This window comes from Cebus imitator, unplaced genomic scaffold (genome assembly GCF_001604975.1).
Source record: "Cebus imitator isolate Cc_AM_T3 unplaced genomic scaffold, Cebus_imitator-1.0 Scaffold33, whole genome shotgun sequence".
Classification (NCBI taxonomy): Eukaryota; Metazoa; Chordata; class Mammalia; order Primates; family Cebidae; genus Cebus; species Cebus imitator.
The window spans coordinates 7,259,459-7,271,634 of NW_016107348.1; positions in this window are offsets into that span (position 1 = coordinate 7,259,459).

Here is a 12,176-nt window from a genome sequence, read left to right on the forward strand (position 1 = left end):
GCAAAAAAAAAAAAAGAACCTAATATCACACTGAAAAGAACTAGAAAAACAAGAGCAAACCAGTCCCAAAGTTAGCAGAAGACAAGAAATACCCAAAATTGGAGCTGAACTGAGTGAAACTGAGGTGCAAAAAACTGTACAAAAGATCAGAGAATCCGGTAGTTGGTTTTTGAAAGAATAAATCAGATTGATAGATCACTAATTAGACTAATAAAGAAAAAAAGAGAGAAGATCCAAATAAACACAATCTGAAATGACAAAGGGGTCATTACCACAGACTTCACAGACATACAAAAATCCCTCAGAGACTTCTATAAACAACTCAGTGCACGCAAACTAGAAAACCTAGGGAAAAAATGGATAAACTTCTGGAAATATACAGCCTCCCAAGATTGAATGAGGAGGAAATTTCAATCCCTGAACAGCCTAATAACAGGTTCTGAAATTGAATCAGTAGTTAAAAGCCTACCAGCCAGGAAAAGCCCAGGACCAGACACATTCACAGTCAAATTCTATCAAATATATAAAGAAGAGCTGGTATTATTCCTACTGAAATGATTCCAAAAAATTGAGGAGGATTTATTTCTTTATAACTCATTCTATGAGACCAACATCATTCTGATACCAAAACCTGGCAGATATGCAAGAAAAAAACTAAAACTTCAGGCCAATACCTTTCATAAACATAGATGCAAAAATCCTCCACAAAATACTAGCAATCCAAATTTAGCAGCACATCAAAAAGCTTCTACTCCATAATCAAGCAGGCTTTATTCCTGGGATGTAAGGCTGGTTCAGCATAGGCAAATCAACAAATGTGATTCATCACATAAACAAAACTAAAATTAAAAACCACATGATCATCTCAATAGATGCAGAAAATGCTTTCACTAAAATTCAACATTCCTTAATATAAAAACCCTCAACAATCTAGGCATTGAAGATATATACCTCAAAATAATGAGAGCCATCTATGACAAACCCACAGCCAATATCATATGGACTGGGCAAAACTAGAAGCATTTTTCTTGAGAACTGAAACAAGAACAAGGATGCTCACTGTCACCACTGCTGTTTAACATAGTACAGTAATCAGTCATTAAAAAGAAGTAACAGGCATCGAAATAGAGAAGGTTAAACTATCTTTGTTTGCAAATGATATGATTCTATACCTAGAAAACCCATAGTTTCTGCCCCAGAACTCCTAGATCTGACAAACAACTTCAGTAAAGTTTCAAGATACAAAATCAATGCACAGAAATCAGTAGCATTTCTATACATTAACAAAATCCAAGCTGAGGGCCAAATCAAGAGCACAGTCCCAGTCACGATAGCCACAAAAAGAATAAAATACCTAGGAATACAGCTAACGAGGGAGGTGAAAGACCTAAACAAGTTTCTCTTGGCTTTTCAGATTGATGACATCAATTACCTTCTCACATTTCTGTATGACTAGTCTGTTTATTTGTCTTTTACATATAGTGAGACTTATTTCTGTTATCCTTAATATGAAATACTAGATTTACCTGCCTTTCATAAGGTTACATAGCATCTTAAACTTTTTCAAAGTGCTCATTGAAATTGTAATTCACTCATTTTTTAGCAGATGTTCATTGAGTGTCTATTATCTGTGAAACAGTAGTGTTGGTGGATTTAGTAGAGAATAAAGCAAACATTTTAGTGGGGGAGCTCAATTATTTAATAGATGCTCATCTTCTCTGTGAGATGCAGAGACTGTACATGACACATTCAGAGCTATATGTCCAGGACCTGGCAAGACTGGCATGTAGTAGGTACTCAGTAAATATTCATTGGATATACTGTTGCTTTTAAAAACACATACAGAAAAACATTTTTAAAAAGCTTGGAGGCTGAGTGTGATGGCTCATACCTGTAATCCCAGCACTTTGGGAGCCCGAGGTAGGAGAATTGCTTGAGCCCAGGAGTTCAAGACCAGCTTGGGCAACATAGCAAGACCCTGTCCATACAAAAAATACATAAAGCTGGGCGTGATGGCATGTGTGGATGGTCCCAGCTACTTGGGAGTCTGAGGTGGGAGGATTGCTTGAGGTCCCAGGAGGTTGAGGTAGTAGTGAGCTATGATAGCACTACTGTACTCCAGCCTGGGTGACAGAACATGATCTTGTCTCAAAAAAAAACCCCAAACTCCCAAAACCTTGGAGTCATTAGCAGTGTAATTGATGCTTATTGTTTTGTGCTAGACAATCGAGAAGAGTGGATTCCAAGGATCATCCTTATGGAGGAGATTCAGAAAAAGAGAAATGAAAGGGAACTAACCTTAGCTGAGTTACATTAGGTGCCAGGAACTGTACTAGATGCTTTATATCAACTATTTCATTTGTTACTTTAACAACTGGAGCTGGAAAGTATTGTTCCTCTCATTTTATTTATTTATTTATTTATTTATTTATTTACAGGATCTTGCTCTGTTGCCCAGGCTGGTCTTGAATTCTTGGGCCCAAGTGATCCTCCTGCCTCAGCCTCCCAAAGGGTTGGGATTACAGGTGTGAGCTACTGCACCCAGACTCTATCTTCTCATTTTAAAGATGAAGGATTGAAGGTATTTTTCAAAGGTTTATTACAGGTTATCCTGGTGGCTCATACCTGTAATATCAGCACTTTGGGAGGTGGGAGGATCACGAGGTCAAGAGATCGAGACCATCCTGGCCAACATGGTGAAACCCTGTTTCTACTAAAAACATTTTCTGGCATCATGGCATGTACCTGTAGTCCCAGCTACTTGGGAGGTTGAGGTAGGAGAGTCTCTTGAACCTGGGAGGCGGAGGTTGCAGTGAACTGAGATTGCACCACTGCACTCCAGCCTGGCAACACAGTGAGACTCTGTCTCAAAAAACAAAAATAAACAAACAAAAAGATTATCCTTTAGCTAGACTAGCAATTTCAATTGTCATTTTTACCTTTAGTATAATTTCTTGTCACATAAATTTTTATCTCTGAACTTTTCAGTGAAAGTTATGAAACTGTTTCCTTATATGTGGACTCTCCTCTTATTTTCAATTTGACAAACATTCATGTAGCACCTTCTTTAATTAAAGTGGAACATATAGTAGCTACAAATATGAGCACAAAAAAAAATACCTGCTGTGCAGGATCAAGCAGTTTCTCTTCTAAGTAGTAATAATTGATTTATATTTTATGATTAAATTTTAAGGAATACAAACTGAAAACAACTTTTCTACAGTTCTGATTAAGCTGTCTTTTTTTTTTTCTTGAGACAGTCTTGCTCTGTCACCCAGGCTAGAGTGCATTGGTGTGATCTTGGCTCACTGCAACCTCTGCCTCCCTGGTTCAATCAATTTTCCTGCCTCAGCCTCCTAAGTAGCTAGGATTTCAGGTGTGCACCACCACACCCAGCTAATTTTTGTATTTTTAGTGGAGATGGGGTTTCACCATGCACCATGTTGGACAGGAGTCTTGAACTCATGACCTTGTGATCTGCCCACCTCAGCCTCCCAAAGTGATGAGATTACAGGCGTGAGCCACTGTGCCCGCCTAAACTATGTCTTTACATGCAGGTTAGAAAACTATGCTATTTAATATATAGTTGAACTTTATAGCTATAATACAGTGTTGACGAAAGTTAAAAAAAATTGGCAAGATGAAGGAAATCATCACAGAAAGTATATGGGGTTTTCCCCGATGTCAAATCATTCTGGCTTAATTAATGTAGAGAGAGTTCAGGGAGTTGGTGTATGAGGTCACCGTATGAAGTAACCGTTTATTATAAATTTGTGCCTGGAAGAATAAAGAAAGTTGGAGGTGAAACAGCAGATGCTGGAATTTTTTGAAAGACAGGTGATGGCATCTGGCTTTAATGCATGAAGGTGTTAGAGTTAAGAATCTGTATGGGCGGTTTATCGTGATGGTGGTAGTAATAAAGCAATACAGAAAGTATGTGTGTAAACAATTTTAATTGCCCTCCATTTAATTGCATACCCAAGAAAGTGTCATTTGTCTCTTTCTGTGGAGAATAAGTGCTCTCTTGTATGGTTTGGGATTGAAACTTTTATTTATATTTTGGGATGGGAGAAGGAAATGTTTCTCACATGGTATCTTTATTGAGCCAAGAATTCTCAGGTTACTATGTTAAAAATGATGAGCTCTCGAAGAAAAAGGTCATGTTAAAGCATATCTTTGTGTCTCCATCTCATAAAAAAGTGACTGACATATGGTACGAACTCAATACATATTTATTAGTTTCTTAAATAATATTATGTGACACAGCTGTTATCCAAGCATGCTCTGGGAAACAGTGGGCATCTATGTGAGCTCAAAATCATCTATGGATAAAAGATTCATTCAAAGTGTGGCATAGACCAATGTATTTTAATATAACAATATGAAAAGTTTAGTTATATAGTTTCAGACTTCACATCGCATTATACCTTTAAGAAACTCACTATTCAAATTTTGATGTAGTATCAAAGACTATCTGTAATTATCTGAAAAGTCTACTAAAATAATCCTCATCTTTCCAACTACATATTTATGTGACATGGGATTTTTTTCATGGACTACAATTAAAGCAACATATTAAAATTGATTAAAGAAGCAGATTTAAGAATCCAACTATCTTTTTAATTGATACATGATAGTTGTACATGCTTATAGGATATATGTGATATTTTGATACATGCATACAATGCATAATAAACAAATGAGGATTAATTGGAATATCCATTATTTCAAACAATTGTCATTCTTTTCTTCTTTCTTTTTTTTTTTTTGAGATGGAGTCTTGTTTTGTTGCCCAGGCTGGAGTGCAGTGACAAAATCTGCACTCACTGCAACCTCCACCTCCTGGGTTCAAGCTGTTCTTGTGCCTCAGCCTCCCAAGTAGTTGGGACTACAGGCACAGGCCACCACACCCTGCTAATTTTTGTATTTTTCTAGTAGAGACAGTGTTTTACCATGTTGGCCAGGCTGGTCTTGAACATCTAATCTCAAGTGATCCGCCTGCCTCAGCCTCCCAAATTGCTGTGATCACAGGTGTAAACCGCTGCGCCCAGCCTCAAAGAATTGTCATTTCTTTGTGTTAGAAATATTCCAAAGCTTTTATTCAGGCGACAACAAATTATTGTTAACCATAGTTGTCCTACTGTGCTATTGAGCACTAGAAATCATTCTTTCTGTTTTCGCACCCACTAACCAAAACTCTCATTATCATCTCTTCTTTCACCTTTACAGCCTCTGATAACTACCATTCTATTCTCTACCTCCATGAAATCAACCTTTTTAGCTCTCACATATGAATGAGAATATGCAATATTTGTCTTTCTGTGCCTGGTTTATTTCACTTAACACAATGCCTTTCAGTTCCATTCATGTTGCTGCAGATGACAGGATTAATTCTCTTTTTATGGCTTGATAATATTCCATTTTGTGTCTGTGTGTGTGTGTGTGTGTGTGTGTGTGTGTGTGTGTATTACATTTTCTTTATTCAGTTTCATCCATGGATACTTCAGTTGATACTATGTCTTGGCAATTGACAATAGTGCTGCAATAAACTTAGGAGGGCAGACATCTCTTCGATATACTGATTTTCTTCTTTTGGGTATGTATCTAGCAGTGGGATTGCTGGATTACATGGTAGTTCTATTTTTAGTTTTTGTGAAGAGCCTTGATACTGTTTTCCATAGTGGCTGTACTAATTTATAATTCTTACCAACAGAACAAGTGTTAGATAACTTTTTATGCACCTTCCTTGGCATCTGCTATTTTCTTTTAGATAAAAGCCATTTTAACTGGGGTAAGATGATACCTCATTGTAGTTTTGATTTGCATTTTCCTGATTAGTTATGTTGAAATTTTTTTCGTATCCCTGTTGGCCATTTGTATGTCGTCTTTGAGGAATGTCTATTCAGATCTCTTGCCCATTTTTTAATTGAATTATTTGATATTTTGCTATTGAGTTGAGTTCCTTATATATTCTAATTATTAATCTCATCTAATTGGTTTGCCAATATTTTATTCCATTCTATAGGTTGTTTTTTCACTTTGCTGATTGCTTCTTTTGGTGTGCAGAAACTTTTTAGCTTGATATAATCCCATTTGTGCATTTGTGTAATTTTGCTTTTGTTGTCTGTGCTTTTTAATGACTTACCAAAAACAATTTGCCCAGACCAATGATGTCATAAGATATGGTTACTCCATGTTTTCTTCTATGGGTTGGGTTTCATAATTTCAGGTCTTGCATTTAAGTGTTTTTTTTTGGGTGGAGTGTGGCTCAGGAGCCAGGCTGGAGTGCAGTGGTGCAATCTTGCCTCACTGCAACTTCTGCCTCCTGGATTCAAGTGATTCTCCTGCCTTAGCCTCCAGAGCAGCTGGGACTACAGGTGCATGCCACCACACCCAGCTAATTTTTTGTATTTTTAGTAGAGAAGGAGTTTCACCATGTTGGCCAGCATGGTCTCAATCTCTTGACCTCGTGATCTGCTTGCATTGACCTCCCAAAGTGCTCAGATTAGAGGTGTGAGCCACCATGCCCAGCCGCATTTAAGTCTTTATTACATTTTTATTTGATTTTTATATAAGGTGAGAGATAGGGATCTGGTTTTATTCTTCTGCATATGGTTATCCAACATCATTTATTGAAGAGACTGTTCTTTCCCCAATGCATATTCTTGGTACTTTTGTTGAAAATGAGTTGTCTGTGAATGCATGGATCTATTTTGGGGTTCTGTATTCTGTTCCTTTGGTTTATGTGTCTACTTTTATGCCAGTACCATGCTAATCCAGTTATAATAGCTTTGTAGTATAGTTTTGAAATTGGGTAATGTGATGCCTCCAGCTTTGCTCTTTTTACTCAGGATAGCTTTAGCTCTTTGGGAGTTTTATGGTTTCATACAAATTTTAGGGTTTTTTCTCTGTTTTTGTGAAGAATGTCATTGGCATTTTGATGAGGCTTGCATTAAATCTGTAGATCTCTTTGGAAGTATGGATATATTAACAATATTAAGTGTTCTCTACCATGAGCATGAAAATCTTTACATTTTTAAGTGTCCTTTTCAATTTCTTTCATCCATGTTTTATGGTTTTCTTTGTAGAGCTCTTTCACTTCTTTGGTTAGACTGATACCTAGAATTTTTCTGTAGCTATTGTAAATGGGATTACTTCTTGATTTCTTTTCCAGATTGTTTACCTCTGTTGTCATTTTTAAATGTTGATTTTGTATCCTGTAATTTTACTGAGTTTATGAGCTCTTTTGGTGAAATCTTTAGTTTATTCTGAGTATAAGATTATGTCATTTGCAAACAAGAATAATTTGAGGCTGGGTGTGGTGGCTCATGTCTGTAATCCCAGCACTTTGGGAGGCTTTAGGAGAGCAGATTGTTTGAGCCCAGGAGTTTGAGACCAGCCTGGGCAACATGGCAAGACCTTGCCTCTACAAAACAAAAGAATAATTTGACTTCTTTCTTTCCAAGTTGGGTACCTGCCCTTTCTTTCTTTCTTTTCTTTTGCCTAATTACTTTGGCTAGAACTTCCAATACCATGCTAAATAAAAGCAGCGAACATGGACATCCTTGTCATGTTTCAGGTCTTAGAGGAAAGGCTTTCAGTTTTTCCCAATTTAGTATAATAGCTGTGGGTCTGTTATATATAGCCTTTATTGTTTGATGTATGTTTCTTCTATATCCAGTTTTTTGAGAGTTTTTGCCATGAATAAATGTTGAATTTTATTGAGTGTATCTTCAACATCTATTGAAATAATCATATGATTTTTGCTCTTGATTCTGTTAATGTAATGTGTCACATTTATTGATTTGTGTATGATGAACCATCTTTTATCTCTGGGATGAACTTACTTGGTTACAGTAAATGATCTTTTTAGTGTGCTGTTGAATTTAGTTTACTAGTATTTTCTTGAGGATTTGTACATGTATGTACATCAGGATTGTCCTGTCGTTTTCTTTTGTTGTTGTGTCTTCATCTAATTTTGGTATAAGGATAATGCTAGCCTTATAGAATGAGATTGGAAGTATTCCCTCCTCTTCAATTTTTTTGGAACAGTCTCAGAAGAGCTGGCATTAGTTCCTCTTTAAATGTTTGGTAGAATTCAGCTGGAAAGACATCAGGGTTTGGGCTTTTCTTTGATGGGATATTATTGATTACTGCATTTATCTCATTACTCATTATTGGTCTGCTTGGGCTTTCTATTTCTTCATAGTTTCATCTTTTTTTTATACTTATAATTTGAGTGTTTCTTTCAATATAGTTTAATCTTTTTAGGTTGTATGTCTCCAGAAATTTATTAATTTTTTCTAGGTTTTCCAATTTGTTGGTGTATAGTTATTCATAATAATTCCTAATAATCCTTTATATTTCTGTGGTATCAGTAATAATGTCTCATTTTTTATTTCTGATTTTGTTTGACTCTTCTCCTTTTTTCTCAGCCTTGCTAAAGATTTATTTATCATTTCAAAAACCCAACTTTTCATTTTGTAAATCTTTTGTATATTTTTCAATTTCATTTACTGATATTTTTGATATATTTTTATTCTCTAAATAATTTACTTTTGCTTGAATCTTTATTATTTTCTACTTTATGTTAATTTTGGGTAGAGTTTGTTCTTCCTTTTCAAAGATTCTTCAAGTATAAAGGTAGGTTGCTTATTTAATATCTTCTTTTATAGTGCAGGAATTTATTGCTATTAATGGTCCACTTAGTACTGCTTCTATTGCATCCTCTAATTTTCATATGTCATATATTCATTTTTATTTTTTAAGGACATTTTCTAATTTTATTTTAAATTTCTTCTCTGACTCAATATTTGTTTGAATGTGTTGCTTAATTCCGTGAATTTATGAATTTGTCCATTCCTTTTATTATTGATTCCTAGTTTCATTCCATTATATCAGAAAAGATACTTGCAATGATTTCAATCTTCTTAAAATTTGTTAGGATTTGTTTCATGACCTAGCATGTGATCTATCATGTTGAGAAAAATGTTGAGAAGAATGCCTACTCTACTGCTCTTAGGTGAAATGTTCTGTATATGTCTGTTGGGTCCATTTGATCTATTGTTCAGTTCTGTTATTCCCTTACTGATTTTGTGTCTGGATGCTCTCTCCATTATGAGAATGAGATATTAAAGCCTCCTGCTATTATTGTATTGCTATGTCTCCTTTCAGGCTTTAATATCAGGTGCATATATAATAGTTATATCTTCTTTTTGAATTGAGCCTCTTATTATTAGGTAGTGACCTTTGTCTTGTGATAGTTTTTGACTTAAAGCCTATTTTCCCTGATATGAGTGTAGCCACCCCTGCTCTCTTTTGGTTGCCATCTTTCTCCACCTGTTCACTTTCCATCTATGTGCATCCTTAAGTCTAAAGTAAGTCTCATGGAAGGCATACAGTTGGGTCTTGGTTTTTTGTCCATTAAGCCACTCTATGTCCTTAGGGAATTTAGCCCATTTATATTTAAAGTAATTGATGGGTAAACTTACTATTTTGTTAATTGTTTTCTGTTATATGATTTTATTGTTTCTCTTTTCTCATTTTCTTTCTAGGTGGTTTGATGATTTGTTTTCTAACATTATGCTTAGAATCTTTTCTTTAGCTTTTGCGTATCTGTTGTATGTCATGTTTGTGTGTGTGTGTGTGTGTGTGTGTGTGTTTACCATAAGGCACATGGTAAACATTTTATAGGCATAGCAGTCTGTTTTAAGCTGATAATGAGTTAACTTCAATTAAAGATAGAATCTCTACATTTTACTGCCCCCCTCCAACTCTAAGTAATTGATGTCAGATCTTATTTCTTTCTATATTGTGTTTCCATTATAATTTTTCTGTGGTTCTACTTGTGTGTAATGCTTCTGTCTTTTAATTTATATACTAGTGTTAAAAACTATTTATGTGCTACCATTACAGTATTACAATATTCTGTATGTGTCTTTATTCTTACCTTTACAAATGAGATTTATACTTTCACATGCCTTCATGTTGTTGTTTAGCACTTTTTAAAAATTTCAGTTCAACTCCCTTTAATACTTCTTGAATGAGAGGTCCAATGGTTACAAACTCCCTAAGTTTTTGGTTTTCTGGGAGTCTTCATTTCTGTTTCATTCTTAAAAGACAGTTTTTCTGGGCCGAGTAATCATGGTTGACAGTTTTTTCTTAGTACTTTGAATATATCATCAAACTCTCTCCTGACTTGCAAGGTTTTGGCTGATAGTGTTGTAGGGGTTCCCTTACATGTGATGCGTTACTTTTCTCTGCTGCTTTCAACATTCTCTTTGTCTCTGACTTTGTATAATTTAATTATAATATGTCTTAGTGTAGTCTACTTTAGAGTCAGTCTATTAGAAGACTTCATAAATCTGGATATTCATTTCCATTCCTAGACCTTGTAATTTTCCACCCATTATTTCTTTTCCATTTGTTTGTACTTTTATTGTTATATTATTATTTGTTAAGTGGTGAAGTCAAATTTAATTTTTTTAACTTTTAGGTTCATGGGTACATGTGCAGGCTTGCTTTATAAGTAACAATAGTTGTTTCTTTCATTTTACTAATTTTGGGTTTGGTTTGTTCTTGCTTTTCTAGTTTCTTGAGATACATTATTTTCTTGTTTATTTAAAACCTTTCTACTTTTTTGACATGAGCATTTATTTTTATAAAATTCCCTTTTAGTAGTGCTTTTGCTGTATCTCACAGATTTGGGTATGTGGTGTTTCCATTTTCATTTGTCTGAAGAAATTTTCAAAATTTTCTTCTTAATTTCTTCATTGATCCATTGATCATTCAGGAGCATATGATTTAATTTCTATATATTTGTTACGTTTCAAAAGTTCTTGTTATTGATTTCTGGTTTTATCTCATTATGGCAGAAAAGATACTTGATATAATTTTGACTTTTTTGAATTTATTGAGACTTGTTTTGTATGATCTAACATACGATCTATCCTGGATAATATTCCACATGCAGTTGAGAAGAATGCATATTCTGTATCAGTAGGAGAAATGTTCTAAAAATATCAGTTAAGTCCATTTGGTCTAGAGTGTAGTTTAACTCAAATTTCTTTGTTGATTTTCTGTTTAGATGATCTGTTCATTATTGAAAGTTGGTTGTTAAAATCTCCTACTATTTTTGTATTGTAGTCTATTTCTCTCTTTAGATCTATTAATAGTTACTTTACATATTTGGGTGGTCTAGTTTTGTTTGCATATATATTTACTATTGTTTATATAATGACCTACTTTGTCTCTTTTTACAGATTTTGACTTAAAACCTATTTTATCTAAGTATAGCTAGCCCTGCTTTTTTCTTTTTTGGCTTCCATTTTTAAACAGAAAATCTTTTTTCTTTCCTTTACTTCCAGTCTATGTGTGTGTGTATGTGAGATGAGCTTCTCATAGGAAGTATATACTTGAGTGTTGTTTACTAATCCATTCAACAAATCTGTGTCTTTTAGTTGGACAATTTATTGCACTTATATTTAATGTAATTTTGATAATAAGGACTTTTTACTACCATTTTGTTACTTGTTTTCTGTTTGTTTTGTAATTTTTCTCTTTTTTTTATTTTTAAGATGGAATTTCACTCTTGTTGCCCAGGCTGGAGTGCAATGGCTCAATCTTGGCTCACTGCAATCTCTGCCTCCCAGGTTCAAGCAATTGTTCTGCCTTAGCCTTCCTCTGCCTTCTGAGTAGCTGGGATTACAGGCATGCACCACCACACCCAGCTAATTTTTTGTATTTTTTAGTAGAGATGGGGTTTCTCCATCTTGGTCAGGCTGCTCTTGAACTCCTAGACTCAGGTGATCTGCCCATCTCAATCTCCCAAAGTGCTGGGATTACAGGTGTGAGCCACTGTGCTGGGCCACTTTTCTCTTCCTTTCTTCCATTCTCACTGTTTTCCTTTGTGGTTAAGTGGTTTTCTCTGGTCATATGTTTTAATTCCTTATTTTTATTTTTAGGATATTTATTATAAGTTTTTGCTTAATGGTTACCACAAGGCCTATAAAATCATTAGTTATAACAAGTTTTTTTTTTTTTCCAACAGATAACTGTTTCACTTTGATCATAAAGAAACAAACACAAAGAAAAACTTTAAAACTTTACACTTTAACTCCATCTCCCCATATTTCAGCTTTTTTTCTCTTGGTTTACATCTTTTAATAACTGCCTCT